We start from the raw sequence: 15396 nt of genomic DNA on the forward strand, positions 1-15396 counted from the left end.
CTCGTTCAAAGTAATCTGATAGATATCTTCCGTGGTGGATCCCTCTTTGGACTCATCACTCGATGATGTCTCACTGGAAGATAAATCTTCTAATGTCTCCAATTCTATAGATGATAGAGGAGCTCTCTCACTCTGCGGGGACTCAAGATAAGCATCAACCACCACACGCTAGGCACCTCTGCCGAATATCAGTCGACCAGCGGGTATATCTACTTGGCAGTCCGCTTGTAAGATCCAAGGTCATCCGAGTAATACTTGGTAACTTGGACGCCCTGCAAAACGAATCACCCTAAAGTCCAACAGGCATTCTACATTTGCAACAGTGACATGGACCTTAGTAATGCAGCCTTCCGGCTGTCTCAAACTATCATCTGCCATTCTGAGAATTATGGAGGTATCTTTCTGGATCACAAGGCCCAACCTTTCCATCAGTTCAGAACTCATAATGTTAACAGATGATCCCGTGTCAATAATGGCATAATCTACTAATATCCCATCGACATAGGCTGCAACCCTTGGGCAATGCTTCTCAGCATGCTCGAACCAGTCATCACCGACTCGCGCAATACCCAAAGGTTCTACGATATACCCGGTACGTAGGATCTTTCTAAATTCCTTGCGTACTCCTAGGGAAAGCTTAATAAGCTGTAAGAGGTTCATGTCCGGCTTGACTTCACAAAGAGAGCTCGCCAGATCGAATTCATGATAGTTCGATAGAGCTCGCTTTTCACGCCAAACCATCCGCTCTTTAGGTCGCTGAACCGGCTTTATTGCCTCTTTTTTAACTTTCACCTTCTTCTTTGGTGGTTCCTTATCGGCTTTACTTTCCACGGGCTTCAAAGGTCCCCCTTCCATGGCAGGATCCAAAACTTGCGTTCCTTTGTCGCCTTGTTTAGGGTTTCCGTCGACAGGCTTATCCTTGTCGGCCTCTCTACCCTTTTGACCTCTTGTAAGAACATCTCGCAGATTAGAGGTTTCAGCATCATTAACACGTACAGCCTCAATCAAACTAACCCCACTACCACTAGGTAGCTCCTCCACTGTAGTCTTTGGTCGTTGAAGTATTTGTTTAGGCCCGTCTTCTCGCTGGGAATCATTTCCTTGGGCACGATGATTAACATGACCTGGTTGCTGACTACCTCGCTAGAGGGAACTGATCTTACTCCAGCAAGTAGCTGCTAAATTGCCGGATTTTCCACAGATGTCGCACTTAACATTTGGGCAATTTCTTGGATAGTGCTACCCACCACACCATTTGCAACTAAACCTCGAAGGTGCACCCTCATCTGGGTAACTACTTCCTATCGAATTTTGTTGTTTTTTAAGGAAGTTGACATCAATGGCTATTTGCCGATATTGCTCCGTAATCATGTCGGTATAATGCTTCATCATGTCCTTAACCTCACCAAGAACATTGGAAGCGCTCGACTCATAGCCTTGGTCATTACCATGTCGTTCCATCAGCCTAACAATTCGATTAGGCACTGGTTGTTGAGCCACAAGCATAGCATTAGAATTGACCACCTGACCTCCACCATTTGGAGCCATTTGGCTGCTCGTAGGCATCGACATGCTAGGGGGAGCTGGTAATAAAGGGACATTCTGCATCATGTTTCCTCTCCCATTAGGGTTAGCCATAGCTATCCCTTGGCCACTACTGCCATTGGCCACCGCCACATTGTTTCCCAATACTAAACCCATATTCGAATTACCTCGAGAAGCATAGGATGCTTGCAATCGGGATTCCACCTCTTGTGCTCGTATAATGGCAGTATCTATATCCCCCAAGGGGACACTACTCAACTGCAATTGGATATTAAAGTCCAAACCATGTAGGAAATATTGCAATTGGGCAGCTGCGGGGATAGGAATAGAGGTGTCCAACTTACGGAAAACCTCTTTTATTTTCTTTGCATAAGCACGAATATCCTCGTGTGGCTCCTGGCGGGTCACGTTGAGTACATGCAACCAATATTGCCCACCCCTTTTAGGGGCAAACTCCCTTCGAAAAGCTCCATAAAATGAATCAATATTTAATATGGTTCCGGCTTCTAAACCATGATACCATATAGCGGCTCTTCCTTTGAGAGTCATGTTGAAGAACATCATTAAATGTCCTTCTTCTTGAATGCGACAGTTAAACATCAGCTTTTGAAACTCCCTAATGTGGAGTTCCGCATCTTCCTCAACTAGCCCATTAAAAATGGGTAGCGGATAACCTAGAGCCGGCAAATCCGTCGTTCTTGCTGGAATTGCAATAGGCTGCGCCATGACGAGGATTGGATTTGCACTAGGAATAAGGGATGGTGGGGTTACACCTCCCACACTTGATATAGACTGGCTTATGGAAGAAAGGGGAGCACTAGAGCTTCCACCTTCTCCTAACTTACTGCGTGTGGCCCCAAGACCACTAGATCCACTCCCTCGTAAGGGTTCAGCACTGCTACACTTAGGGGAATATCTCCTAAAAATTTCAGCACGTCGCCTAGCTCTTTCGTCTCTCTCTTGCTTTTGGATTTCTGCTAGACAATGCTTATCAATAAATAACGGATCAATCTCAGTATCCTTTGGCATAAACTGCTAGTTGGTCCCTAGACAACCAGGATTCAAAGACCGCCACTTTTAAGTGGCTCCTGGCAGACGCACCACTGATGGACCTAAAAACGGGCCGGCACTGGCTCATGCACTAGCCGGGCCTCGTCACTACGCACAAGACAACCCCTCGGCCTCGCGGCCAGGAGCGTCTATCAAAATCTCTGCCTTCCTAAACATTGCATTTGTAATACGTCGTTTGTAGTCTACTCTTCTCTCACCCACTACTCCTCAGAGGGAGTCCCTTACACATTGCCTAATGGCACGAAGCACAGACATAGGGGGTCCTCCAACGGCTGAATGCCACCACCCCTCTGCGACTCTCCTACACCTTGGGGATTGGCCCCTCAGTGCGTTGCTCAACATATAAACATGTCGCACAAAATCCACTCAATGTACCATTTAATCGTATACAGGAATGTACCATTGCCCTTACTTCTCTTTTCCCTAGACCCCATGACTAGCCTATGGCTTAGGGTGCCTGTCTCTCACTCAACGTGGGTCAAGGTCCTAATGAAAACAATTGCAATGCATGTCCAGGAGCTGGTCCCTGATACCTTTAAATTCTTTTCATGCTCTATGCATTTGGTGGATGCCTAATGCTCAAACATTTAGCAAAACAGTATCGTGCACAAGTGCAAAAACATTCTTTTAATGGTTTCTTTTCTCTAGCGTTCGTGCTTCGTTGCATGGACCTAGCACCGAGGTGATCCTCGTGCTACTAGGCTCTTATTTTATAATTATTTTCCGTCCTAAATGCTATGCATAGCAATCAGCAACTTTTCCATCATCTCACACGGCACTTAGACATATTTCAACTTCCCTACCCTTCCCCGTTTAAATATTGCATCGTTGCATAGATTTATGAGGCATTTTGCCATCATTTTATGTGTAAAAAAACGGAAAAAACACACTAGAACAAGAAGGTGGGGTTGAACTGAGGCAAATCCTCATGCTTCAGTCCCCACAACCATTCACAAACATTGTTCTCAATTTTCATTAATTTTTCGCATCCAAAATGCATTTTTTCCCTATTTTTAGTGTTTTCTCTCTATTTTCCTTGTATTTTCCCTTATTTTCTGCATTATTTAATTACTAAAAATTCAAAATAGGTTATGGGTTGTGGCCCTTAGTTCTTTCTTGCAGCAAAATTGAAAATTTAGTTGGTGTTCCTATTCATTTTCCCATTTTTATGCCCAAAAACACCATTTTCCCTTGATTTTTCATATTTTACGTATTTTAGTGTATTATTTTGGACCACAAGATACATATTTTTCTGATTTTCTCATTATGATCAACAAGTGCTCATGGAAAGCAGCAACATGAACAATTTTTAGCCCACATGAAGAACATTTTATTAACCAAAAGCCATAAAATCTCAAATTCCCTTTGAAAAAATTAAATTACCGCTTATTTGCGTGTTTTGGGTTTCATGTCCATGGCTGCAAATCTGAAAATCAGTAGCACTTCATGCTCATGACGATCACAAGTCACCATTTCCAGCTCGTGGAGCAATCTGAGCCATGCCGGACAAGCCTCCATCACTCTTTCTTCTTCATTCTTCTTCCCACATGAATTCCCTCTTAGAGGAGAGAGAGGGAGGAGAGAGAAAGACTGATTTTCTCTCTCCCTCTACAGACTGCCATTCCTCGCGTGAATTGGAGCGATGCGGAGCGAATATTGAATCTTGTTGCCTGCTATGATTGAATCCATGGCTTATTTGATAGCCTGCATCTCGATTTCAGGGGGGGGGGCGTTTTTTTCGCGCGGGTCTATTCACGGCACTTCCTTGGGCACGATGAAAAAATTAGGGGGGTGGGGAGCCAAAGGGCACCCCCCCCACTAATCATGCCTCTTCACTTCTCCAATTTGGCCACTCTCTTGGGCGTCCCGGCCGGTTTTTGGCTATCTTCCTCGTCCGGGCTCCGATTGTCGTGCTGTAAAATTCTGGGCGTCCGTCTCGGCATCCCGGACAGGCCTGCAGCTCCCATATCTCGTCCCAACTGACAGAAACATTACTAAAAATCCAGATGTGTCACTTGGGTGCCCGTCGAATGCTTGACGCTTAAAATCGTCCTAGATCGAGCCGGCCGCCTTTGACGGTGAATATTTTTCCCTTGATATTCATAATTTTTAGCTATTTTTAAGCAATTCTCGGCACCAAAATTCCGCTCTCAGTGACCTCCTCGAGATGACTGATGTGATGATGAAAGACCAAGGCTTACAAGGCATGTAACCTACTTAGTGGCTCATCAGATTGGTGGATCAAAGAATAATCAATCATCTAGGAATCCTTCCTTACATGAAGATCACAGTCACACCAAAAGGGATTAGTGGATGACATATCTAGTGGTAAAGCCCAACTCTTATGGAACATCTTACCCTCTCTTATTTAGAAGACCATGGTTGTTTGAAGCATGAGTAAGGATAGATTGGTCTAAAGGAATCCTAACCCTAGGTAGAGGATCCAATAAAGTGATGTTGAAGCTTTATGATTTTCATAAAGGAAATGGATCCACCTCTATAGAAGTCTCTTTTGATTCCTCATTGAAGAAACATATGGAACATTAGCTGAAGAAGACGGTATCAAGTTGATTTTCTCAAAGAAAGTAGAGGCACAGTCCTTGATAGTGCCCCTAGCACTATAAGCCATGGTGCCCCAAGAGGAACGCCAAGAAAACAAAGAATCTACTACGAGAAGGTCTATCTTGTATCATCAAAAAGTATGTTCTTCATATTTTATTTGATCACAACAAAGAAAAGGACCCGAGGAACAAGAAATGTTCACATTCAGTCCTAAACAACAATAAAAATCAAGTCATTTCAAACCTCAACATATCCCCACAATCAATCACGAAGCATCCTCGAAATCTAGGAAAAAGAGAATAGAAGTTCAAAATATAGCTCATCTTGATCTTCTATAGCATTTTTAGAAAAAAAGCCCTCCAAGCATGACCCAACTCATAACTTGCATCTAATAAAGAATTGCAACGAAAGGGAAACACCTTTATCCATTAACTCAATTTAGAAACATAAAAGCATGACAAACTTTTAAAGGATATAAGAGGTTCTACATCTAGTGCATCTTGAGCTATCCATCCAGCATCATCACCACCACGAATCTTCAAAAAGATAGCTTCTTGAATAGTGTTGAATCTCCAACCATCACGACCCCATCATAGAACAAAATAACCATCACACACACACATATAAAACACAAAACAACCATCTCAATGGCACCTTCAAAAGAGAGATATCATTATGAATCATCAAAATTTACATTCATGGGTATCAATGAAGATGATCCCTCTTCAAAGCTTGGTGATTACGGAAGTGATCCATAGATAGAGATTCATCTACAAAAGTCTTGGGAGGATTTCGAAAAAATTGCAGGCAACACATCCTCTCCACCAATACAAGATATCTGCTAGGCAAACAAAGGGCATGAAAGTACAAGATATCCAATTGTTGAGGATCAATTATCACATTCACATTGATGCACAACTTTGGGATCGACTTGTGATCATTATGCGAATGCCGATGCATATACGCTAGATACCAAGGAAAGTGAGCAGTCAATCTCACTTAAGGATCTGAAGGCTGAGAATACTGTTGAGAAAAATACAGATAGTTCTGAGAAGCTTGGCTAGCACTCATCCATTCCCCTAGAATCAATAGCCAATTAATTGATTTGAGGTCCTGTAAGAGAATCAACTAAACTCCATCCTCGTCATCTAAAAAATCCTTTGATCAAAGCCTGTGCATCTACTAACCAACTAAGGGGGATGAGGGATAGAAGTGGTAGGAGAGGGAAGAGGAACAAGTGAGAGAGGATGGAGGGATGGGTAAGAAAAATCAGAAAATGAAAAATGAGCTAGAGAGGGATTAGTAGAGAATTTAGGGGAATCAATTAAAAAGGGTGTTAATAAATATGCTGGAAAAGTGGAAGAAATAGTTATGGATGGGGAAGGACAAGAAGGAGGAGGGAAAAATACCTGAACCTCAATAAAAGAACACTAAGTAAAAATAGGGATTTGAGAAGCACCTTAGGGTTGAAATAAAAGAGTTAAATTAACTTGTGGATTAGTTTGATAAAGGGAAAGATAAGTGACATATCTATGAGCCATTTGCTGATAATAAGATAAACAAGGTATTGATGGACCTAAGACAGATCTACAATGATAGGCATCAAAGAAAGATGAATCAAAAGGAGGTTGTTTTGAAAGGTAGGCTAAGAGTTCCACCCTCAATTGGTTAATATTTTGCACATAAAGAGAAGTTTTGTTTTGGCATTGATTCAGGATCACAGAATCAATCATGGTATGCCAAGAAGTCTCAGGGCAATCATTAGAATATGTCTTGAACATTTGATCTATCTCCAACTCCAAATGTCGTACATACAAAACAACTTGTAATACCATATCCCCCACATACCAACCCAAGTCTTCATCATCTGGGATCAACAAATAACCTTGCAACTACATATAAGACATAAGCATAGCATCTGCAGTCATCACAGAATCTTCAAAAACCATTCTAGCCACTTCAATCAACAAATTAGAGGATCAAGCTCCACTCCAACCATCCTCTAGAAGAGGCAAATCTATTGTTGTGAAAGCTTAATATAAAATGCCAATTTGTGTTGCTGATAATGAACAAAGAAGGAGTGGTCTAGATGAACAAACTCTTGAAACTACTCAAATGAAGACCATAACAAATCCATTTTGGACGGAAGCCTTTCCACCTTGGCTTGGAATAAAGGGCATAACATGGCATTCTTTTCAAGGACCGCTAAATTTGCAGGGGATAAGGAAGAAACTGGCTGCACATAAGGACTTTGTGAAGTAGAATGGGAATGAGCCAATTGGTCCTTAAGTTGTTGAGTCTGAGTATTGCTTTGTTTGAGGATGGTATTTGCTTATGTAAGCTCTTTTGTCTGGGTAGGTATCAAAGCTTTTAGCTCTTGAGACTCCTTCAATAACCTATTCCTCTCCTCACTCACAGTAACCACTTGAGATTTAGTTTTGACCAACTAAGTTTGCAAACTAGAAATCTCTACTTGCTAGGCATCAACAATGATCTTAATCTGCTGCTCCATCTGTGTACAGAGGTCATAAAATTTTTCTTTAGTAGAGGCTAGCTCATTATTAACTTTATTCAACTCCTCCTTGGAGTCCTGAACCTCTTCTAACAAGAAAAATAAAGCCTCTCTGGATAGAGGCAGTATTAAGCGAGAGTTCAATAGAGCTCTAAATGTCTTTGCACAAGAAAGGAATTGTGTCTCTCCTCTCACTAGGTGTTGCACAGAGAGAATGGGAATCTCCATAGTACCATCTCTATCTGCTGTGAAAAGATTTGGCATAGTGAGGAAAGTAGGTCGTTGACTGCTAGACTGAACAGGAATTGAAACTGGAGGAGTAGAAACTGATACTGATTCAGCCACTCGTTTAAGCTGCTTCCTCTGAATAACTACATGAGGGAGGGAACCAACATCCTCAATGATAAAGTCTCTTTAGTAGGAGGAGGTAGAACCTTTGGAGAATGAACACGTAATGTAGGAAATTCCTTTGCAGGGGCAGCATACACTAAGAAAGCAAAAAGATAAGAACCGAATGTGACATTAGTCACATTACACCTTGTGGCTTTGATAAAATGTTAATCCATGTTTGCTAGGGGATACAAACTCCAGTCAATGATAATTCTTTTCAAGACCATAGGGAACAAGTTGTAAATAACTGGACCTTCGAAAGGTAATTAGAAGTAGTTTTGGTAGGCATAAACCTGTCTTGAAGGAATTGGCACAAGTGCTTCTAGACAAGATTGAATATCATGGAGATACTAATGCCTAAAGTAGTTTTAACCCTCTTAGGATTCAAGACATCTTGGGTTTGCTTCTGTAATGACAAATAATTTTTGATACCGAGAAGTGCTTAAAAATAGCCAAAAATTATAAATATCAGGGGAAAAATAGACTTCGTCGAAGGTAGCGGTGGCAATTAGTACAATTTTAAGTAGCAAGTCCCTAAAGCGCTAGTGCTAATTTTCATGGAAAATCAAATGGTGGCAGATGGCCGAGCTGGAGTTTTCCTAGATGCAAAAGGACGTCAGAAATCCAATGCAAGTCTCAGATCTCAATTCTGAGGTCGTTTGATCCCCCATTTCATCCCTGCAAGGTTCAAGGTTGTGAAGTGGCTACTAGATCTGGAAGTTGAAAAGAGGGTGACGAGGTCAAGCTTTGTAGATTTCGATGGCATGGAACCATTCGTCTAGACGGATCTCGAATCCGATGTCGTTTGCTCCTCCAAAAGCGAAAAAACCACTTGTCGAAAGTGTGAAAGCAAGAGTCATGAACTAGATACTTTGATTAAAAGCTTAAAAGCTCTTAACAAAGAGCTTAATAACCAAGAATAAAATGCCATGAGGGGGGATGGGGCGTTAGTTTTTCGGCACCTCCCAAATCCCCATTTTTTAGGGATTTCTGATTAGTCTGAGGTAGGCGGAATCCTCTTGGCCCTGAGATGCTTCTATCCTTCGCCCTCCATTGCCATAAACGGATCAAGGAATGATGCATTGAACAAAGAGATCAGAATCTAGTCTTTCTCTCTCCTCCATCTCTCTCCTCTAAGCGGTGGTTTGCATGCAAGAAATCAAGAAGAAGAGGGGCTGAAGGATGCTTGTCCGGTTGTGATCGGATTGCTCCAAGATAAAGAGAAGGCTGAGGAAAGAGGTTCAGCACTGAAGAATGGTTGTTGGTCGGTCCGTGGGCTGCCTAGAATAATTATTAAAAAACCCGCAACACGCAAAACACGCGGTATGCTTCAATTTTACAAAGAAATTTGTTTGTTTTTGTTATTTCATGGTCCAAATGTTGTTCATATGCGATGAATGTTTGTTTGAATCTTGTTTGCCTTATATTTGAGGACTGCAACTACAAAAATGCAGAACCCATAATGATTTAGAGCCGTTATTAATTCCCACAAAATGTCATTTTTCAATGGAAATTAGTGGTTTTTTCGATTTTGAGTTGGAGAAAAGGAGTGAAAATGGGATAAAATTAGAGAAAATGTTAAGTTTCAGTAAAAATAATAAGCTAACACAAATAAATCAGAAAATACCTATTTTTCATGACTAATAAATGGGAAAAAATAGCAAAAAATAAAGAAAATTGGGGTTTTTGTACTCAAAAAATATGAAAAAATAAGATTTATGTACGTGAATGTTTGGCAAGGTTAAAGCATGAGGTCAAACCTCAGTTTGGCCTCGTTCTTTGTGTTATAGTACGTGTTTATTATTTTTTACATACAAAAATGACACAAAACAACCATTTACACCTATGCAACGCAGCAACACCTAAACGGTGAGGGGGGAGGAAGTTTGTGCGACAATCTAATTGCTTTAAAGATACAAATTCTGATTTTCCTCTTTGTGCATAGCATTTAGGCATTGTTCCATAATTAAATATAGGCAACTAGTAGCATGGAAGTTCCGGTGCTAGTCCCTAAAGCAGCGCAGCACGTAACGCTTAGTTAAAATTCATGAAAGGACTGTTTTTCGCACCTCACATGACCGGTTCTTTTAATCATAAAATGGTTGTGCACAATCGTCATACACTTTGCATCAAGCATGTCACGTGGTATCTCCTGGAATGCATTGCAATTGATTGATAAACTTTGACCAACACTGAGAGGACATGAAACCTAAGTCGTAGGTCAGACGGGCACTTCCGTTGAGGAAAGTTTCGTAAGGCAAATCAAAATCTCCTAGAACGCTGAATTATGAAAGAGTGGAGTTTGTGGGAATGTTATATGTGTTAGCGATGTATCTTGGGTCCAATCCTCGAGGTGTAGGAGTTGCAGTGGAGCCGCGGCAATCCGCAGAGAGGTGCTTTCCTATGTGTGTATTACGAGGCATTATGCCTATATGTTATGGGATCTCCCTCTAAGGAGAAGGGAATGTGAACGTTGGACTACATATTGGATACAAACGTAAAATCGTCATAAGTATTTAGTGCAAAGTGAGTCTTAGACGCTCCTTGCCCGCGAGGCCATATGGTGGGGTTATCTATCGTATGCATGAGGCCCGGCTAGTACCATAGCCAGTGCCGGACTATTTTAGGTCCCATCAGTGGTGCATCTGCGAGGAGCCGCCAACAAGTGGCGGTTCTCGAATCTAGGTTTTTTAGGGACCAAATAGTTGGTTTATGTCCTCTGAGAAGGACTATCAAGCCAAAATACAAAAATCAGAACATGCTGAGAGGGCTAGACGGCGGTTGGAGATTGTAAGACGCTATTCTCCTCAAAGGAGCAGCCTATTACACATAAGTAGTAGTGGTTCTAGTAACGTAGGTATTATGAGTAGCTCTTTGAGTGCAAGTGGAAGTCTTGGTACTTCCCTATTTCCAGTTAATCAACCCACAAGAAGTGGGGTTGTAGTGTTGCCTACACAAACTCCTGTTGTCAATCTGATTGTAGCCATGGCACAACCTATCGCAATTCCAATAGGTACATCGGATTTACTGGCATTAGGAGCACCATTGCCCATTTTCCATGGGTTAGCAGAAGAAGATGGAGAACTCCATATTAAGGAGTTTCAAACGCTCATGTTCAACTATCGAATCCAAGATGAAGGACACCTAATGATGTTCTTCAACATGACGTTAAAAGGAAGAGCGGCAGTGTGGTATCACAGTCTAGAAGCCGGAACCATAACTAGCAGTGCCCCATTCTTTACAGCTTTCTGTAGAGAGTTTGCCCCTGAGAAGGGTGGGCAATATTGGTTGTGTGTTCTGAATGTAATACACCAAGAGTAAATGAGAATATTAAAGCACAGTTGCAATATTTCCTACATGGATTGGATTTTAATATTGAGGTGCAGCTAAGTAGTGTTGCTTTGGCTGATATTGACACTGCCATTATCCAAGCAGAAGGAGTAGAGTCGCGCTTGCAAGTGGCTTATGCAGCAAGGATAAATTGGAATGGTAATAATTTTTCCTTGACCAATGGGAGTCAAGGGGACCCCATGTAAAATACGAGTGGCAGAGGGAGTATTATGTCGAATTTGCCTATGTTACCAGCTCCTCCTAGCATGACTATGCCTATGGCTAGTCAGGCGGCCTCGGTAAATAGTGGTGGAAACCAAAAAATGAATCCTAATGTTGTCCCAGTTGGTTAGCAGCCGATTCCTAATCAAGTGGTTAGGCCCATGGGATGACAGACTGACAATCCTGGCTATGAGTCGAGTGCTTCTAATGTCCTTGGTGAAGTTAAGGACATGATGAAGCACTACACCGATATGATCTCTAAACATTATCGACAAATAGCTGTGGATGTCAATTTTCTTAAGAAGTAACAGAATTTGATAGGGAGCCGACGCCCTGAAGAGGGTGGCCCCTCAAGATTCAGCTGTAAATGGTGTGGGAGCCAACATTTCCCTAGGAATTGCCCGAATGTCAAATGTGATATTTGCAAGAAGTCTGGCCACTTAGCTGCTATCGGTTGGAGTAAGATCAGTTCTCTCCAACAAGGGAGTAAACAACTAGGTCCAGTTAACCATCGCTCACAAGGGAATAATCTCCAGCAAGATGATGGACCAAGGCAAATAATGCAAAGAGGAAAGGCTGTTGTAGAGGAGTTACCTCATGGCACTGGATTTAGCCTTATTGAGGCTGTACGTGTCAATGATGCTGAAACTTCTAATCTACGAGCCGTAACAAGAGGTCAAAAGATTAAAGAGGGTGACAAAGGAATTGTAAAACCTATCGAGGAAAGCCCTAAGCAAGATGCTAGGGAAAAGCGAGTCCTGAATCCTGATAAGGAAGGTGGACCGTTAAGACCTGTTGGCAGTAAAGTCGATCCCAAGGAGGATAAAGGATTGCCAAGAAAGAAGGTAAAGGCTAAAAAAGAGGCACCAAAGCCTATGGAAAGATCAAAGAAGAGAATGGTGTGGCGTGAGAATAGAACTTTGGCTAATTACCATGACTTTGATTTAGCAAGTTCCCTTTGCAAAGTCAAACCAGATGTGAATCTTCTGCAATTGATTAAACTTTCTCCAGGAGTATGCACGGAATTCAAGAAAATCCTATGTATAGGGTATATAGTAGAACCTCTGGGCATAGCTAGAGTGGGGGAAGATTGGTTCGATCATGCTGAAAAGCATTGCCCTAGGGTTCCAGCATATGTGGATGGAATATTAGTGGAGCATGCTATTGTGCACACTGGATCCTCCGTCAATATCATAAGTTCAAACTTGATGGAGAGGTTAGGTCTAGAGATCCAAAAAGACAGCTCCACACTTCTTAGGATGGCTGATGATAGTCTGAGACAACCAGAAGGTTGCATTACTAAGGTCCACCTTACAATTTCGAGCGTGGAATGCTATCTGGACTTTAGGGTGATAAGGTTTGCAGGACGTCCTAGCTATCGAGTTTTGCTAGGTAGGCCATGGATTCTACGGATAGACTGTCAAGTTGATATACCCGCTGGTCGAGTGATTCTAGGTCGAGGTGCCCATTGTGTAATAGTGGATGCTTACCCTGAGTCTTCTTAGAGTGAGAGAGCTCCACTATCCTCCACTGAACTAGAAACAATAGATGATCCATCTGGTAGTGAGATGTCATCGAGTGATGGATCTAAGGAAGGGTCCACTACAGAGGATATTTATTAGATAACCTTGAATGAGCCAATAGAGCCTCATGATCGAATAAGAGACGCGGACGTTATTGAGCTGGATCTTGGTACACTAAATGATTTGCGGCCAATTAAATTAGGATCCATGCTTAGTTCGGAAGAAAGAGAGGATTATGTATCCTTTTTTTGAGAGTTCCGCGATATCTTTGCTTTCCTATAAAGGAAGGTACCCACCCTGTACGTCAGAAAGTAAGGCGTATGCCTTTTGAATTAAGGGACGGATTGTACGAGGAACTATAGAAGTTGCGGAAAGCAGGTTTGATCTTCCCTGTTCAGCACACTGAATGGTGCTCACCAATTGTGATCAGGAAGAAGAATAATAATCAAATCAGTCTTTGTATAGATTCTAGAGAGTTGAATAAACAGACTGTTAAAGATTACTACCCGTTGCCATTTATTGACCAAATTTTGGATCAACTAGTGCGTAGGGAAATATATTCGTTCATGGACTGCTTTGCAGAGTATAACCAAATGGCGATTGCTGAGCATGACAAGCTAAAAAAGACGTTTATTATAGTCTTCGGTACCTTTGCGTACCATGTGATGGCATTTGGGTTGTGTAATGCACTGGTTTGTGGCAAAGAACAACCGACAAGACCTTTGGTGACATCTCCCCAGAGGAGCTGAAAGTATTCATTGATGATCTAGGGGTAGCCACCATAAGGGATAGACAGTTGATCATTTTTCGTAAGTGTTTTGAGCATTGCAGACAATTTTACATAGCTCTTAACCCACGAAAGTGCGACTTCGGAGTCCCTTATGGGCTCTCGTTAGGCCATGTGGTTAGTTCCGTAGGGATTGCAACTAATCATGAAAAGATCAAGGTCATAGTTGCCATGACTCCGCCACGTACTCCAAAGGAAGTGCATAGCTTTCTGTCATCAGTAGGGTATTATCGGAGGTTTATCAATGCCTTGGCAAAAAGAACGTTGCCGCTGACAAACCTATTGTCCTTTAACTGTCAGTTTACATGGAGTGATGCTTGCAAAGTATCTTTTAAAAGCACCAAAAAGGGGGCGAAATGTTCTAAGCATCATAATGGGAAATGTGAAAATTTCCCATAAGTTTGGGACACGTGGTCAAATCTTTGGATTTGTCATAACTTGAACACTTTAAATCCAAATCAAGCGCTCTATAGCTCAATAGATTTCATTTTTCAAGCACTTTTCAATGATAGGTCACATGATATGGTTTTGAGAAACTTCTGGACGTGTTATCTAAGTACCACCTTTTTACTATTCAAAAAATGGGAATTGGGAGATTCCCAAACTCACTAATATCGTGTTTCTATATATTCTCAGCAACCATGCATAGTATGAGCTGCTGTTTAGCTCAAATCTGGGAGGAAAAGTGATATCATCCGATAGCTTTTGCTAATCGGAAGTTGGGCATATCGGAAATTAACTACACCTATATGGAGAAGTTGTGCCTTGCGATGGTATTTGTGACCAAAAAGTTCAAACACTACATTCTTTATGAGAGGGTGGTTTTTTATACAAAGGAGGAAGGGCTTTGATTTTTGTTGAATAAGTTACCGCTACCTGACCGTTTAGCAAAGTGGTTAATCACTTTGCAGGAATTTGATTATGAGATCAAGAGCAAGCCGCTGACGCTTCAGGGCATTGTAGAGTGTCTTGTGGATTTTGGGGAGCCAAAAGAGGTCATGGTTGAAGGAAGTGACATGGAGACTTTGTTCAAGATTGATACGGCGTCTATTCCCTCCTGCTATGCTGCTATAGCACACTATCTTTCTACGGGAGAGACTGGAGTTACTTTATCAAAATCGGAGAAGAGGAAAATTAAACAGTAGGCATTGAAAATTTCCTTGATTCACAGGCACATTATATCAGTAGAGTGTTGATGATATCTATGGCCGATGTGTGATGCCTGATGAGGTTCCCTTTATTTTGGAAGAGTGCCATGACTCCGCTTGTGGAGGGCACTTTGCTGGGCGATTAACGGCACAAAAAGCTTTAAGAGCTGGATATTGGTGGCCATCCATCTTCCAAGATTCCTTTGAGTACGTTAAGAGATGTCATACCTGTCAAAGGCATAACAGAGAGAATAGGAAATACCCACTTACACCTATCATGGCTGTTCTTCAATTTGAGAAGTGGGG

This window comes from Lygodium microphyllum, chromosome 27 (assembly GCF_053477565.2).
Source record: "Lygodium microphyllum isolate KBCC chromosome 27, Lygodium_microphyllum_v1.1.10, whole genome shotgun sequence".
Classification (NCBI taxonomy): domain Eukaryota; kingdom Viridiplantae; phylum Streptophyta; class Polypodiopsida; order Schizaeales; family Lygodiaceae; genus Lygodium; species Lygodium microphyllum.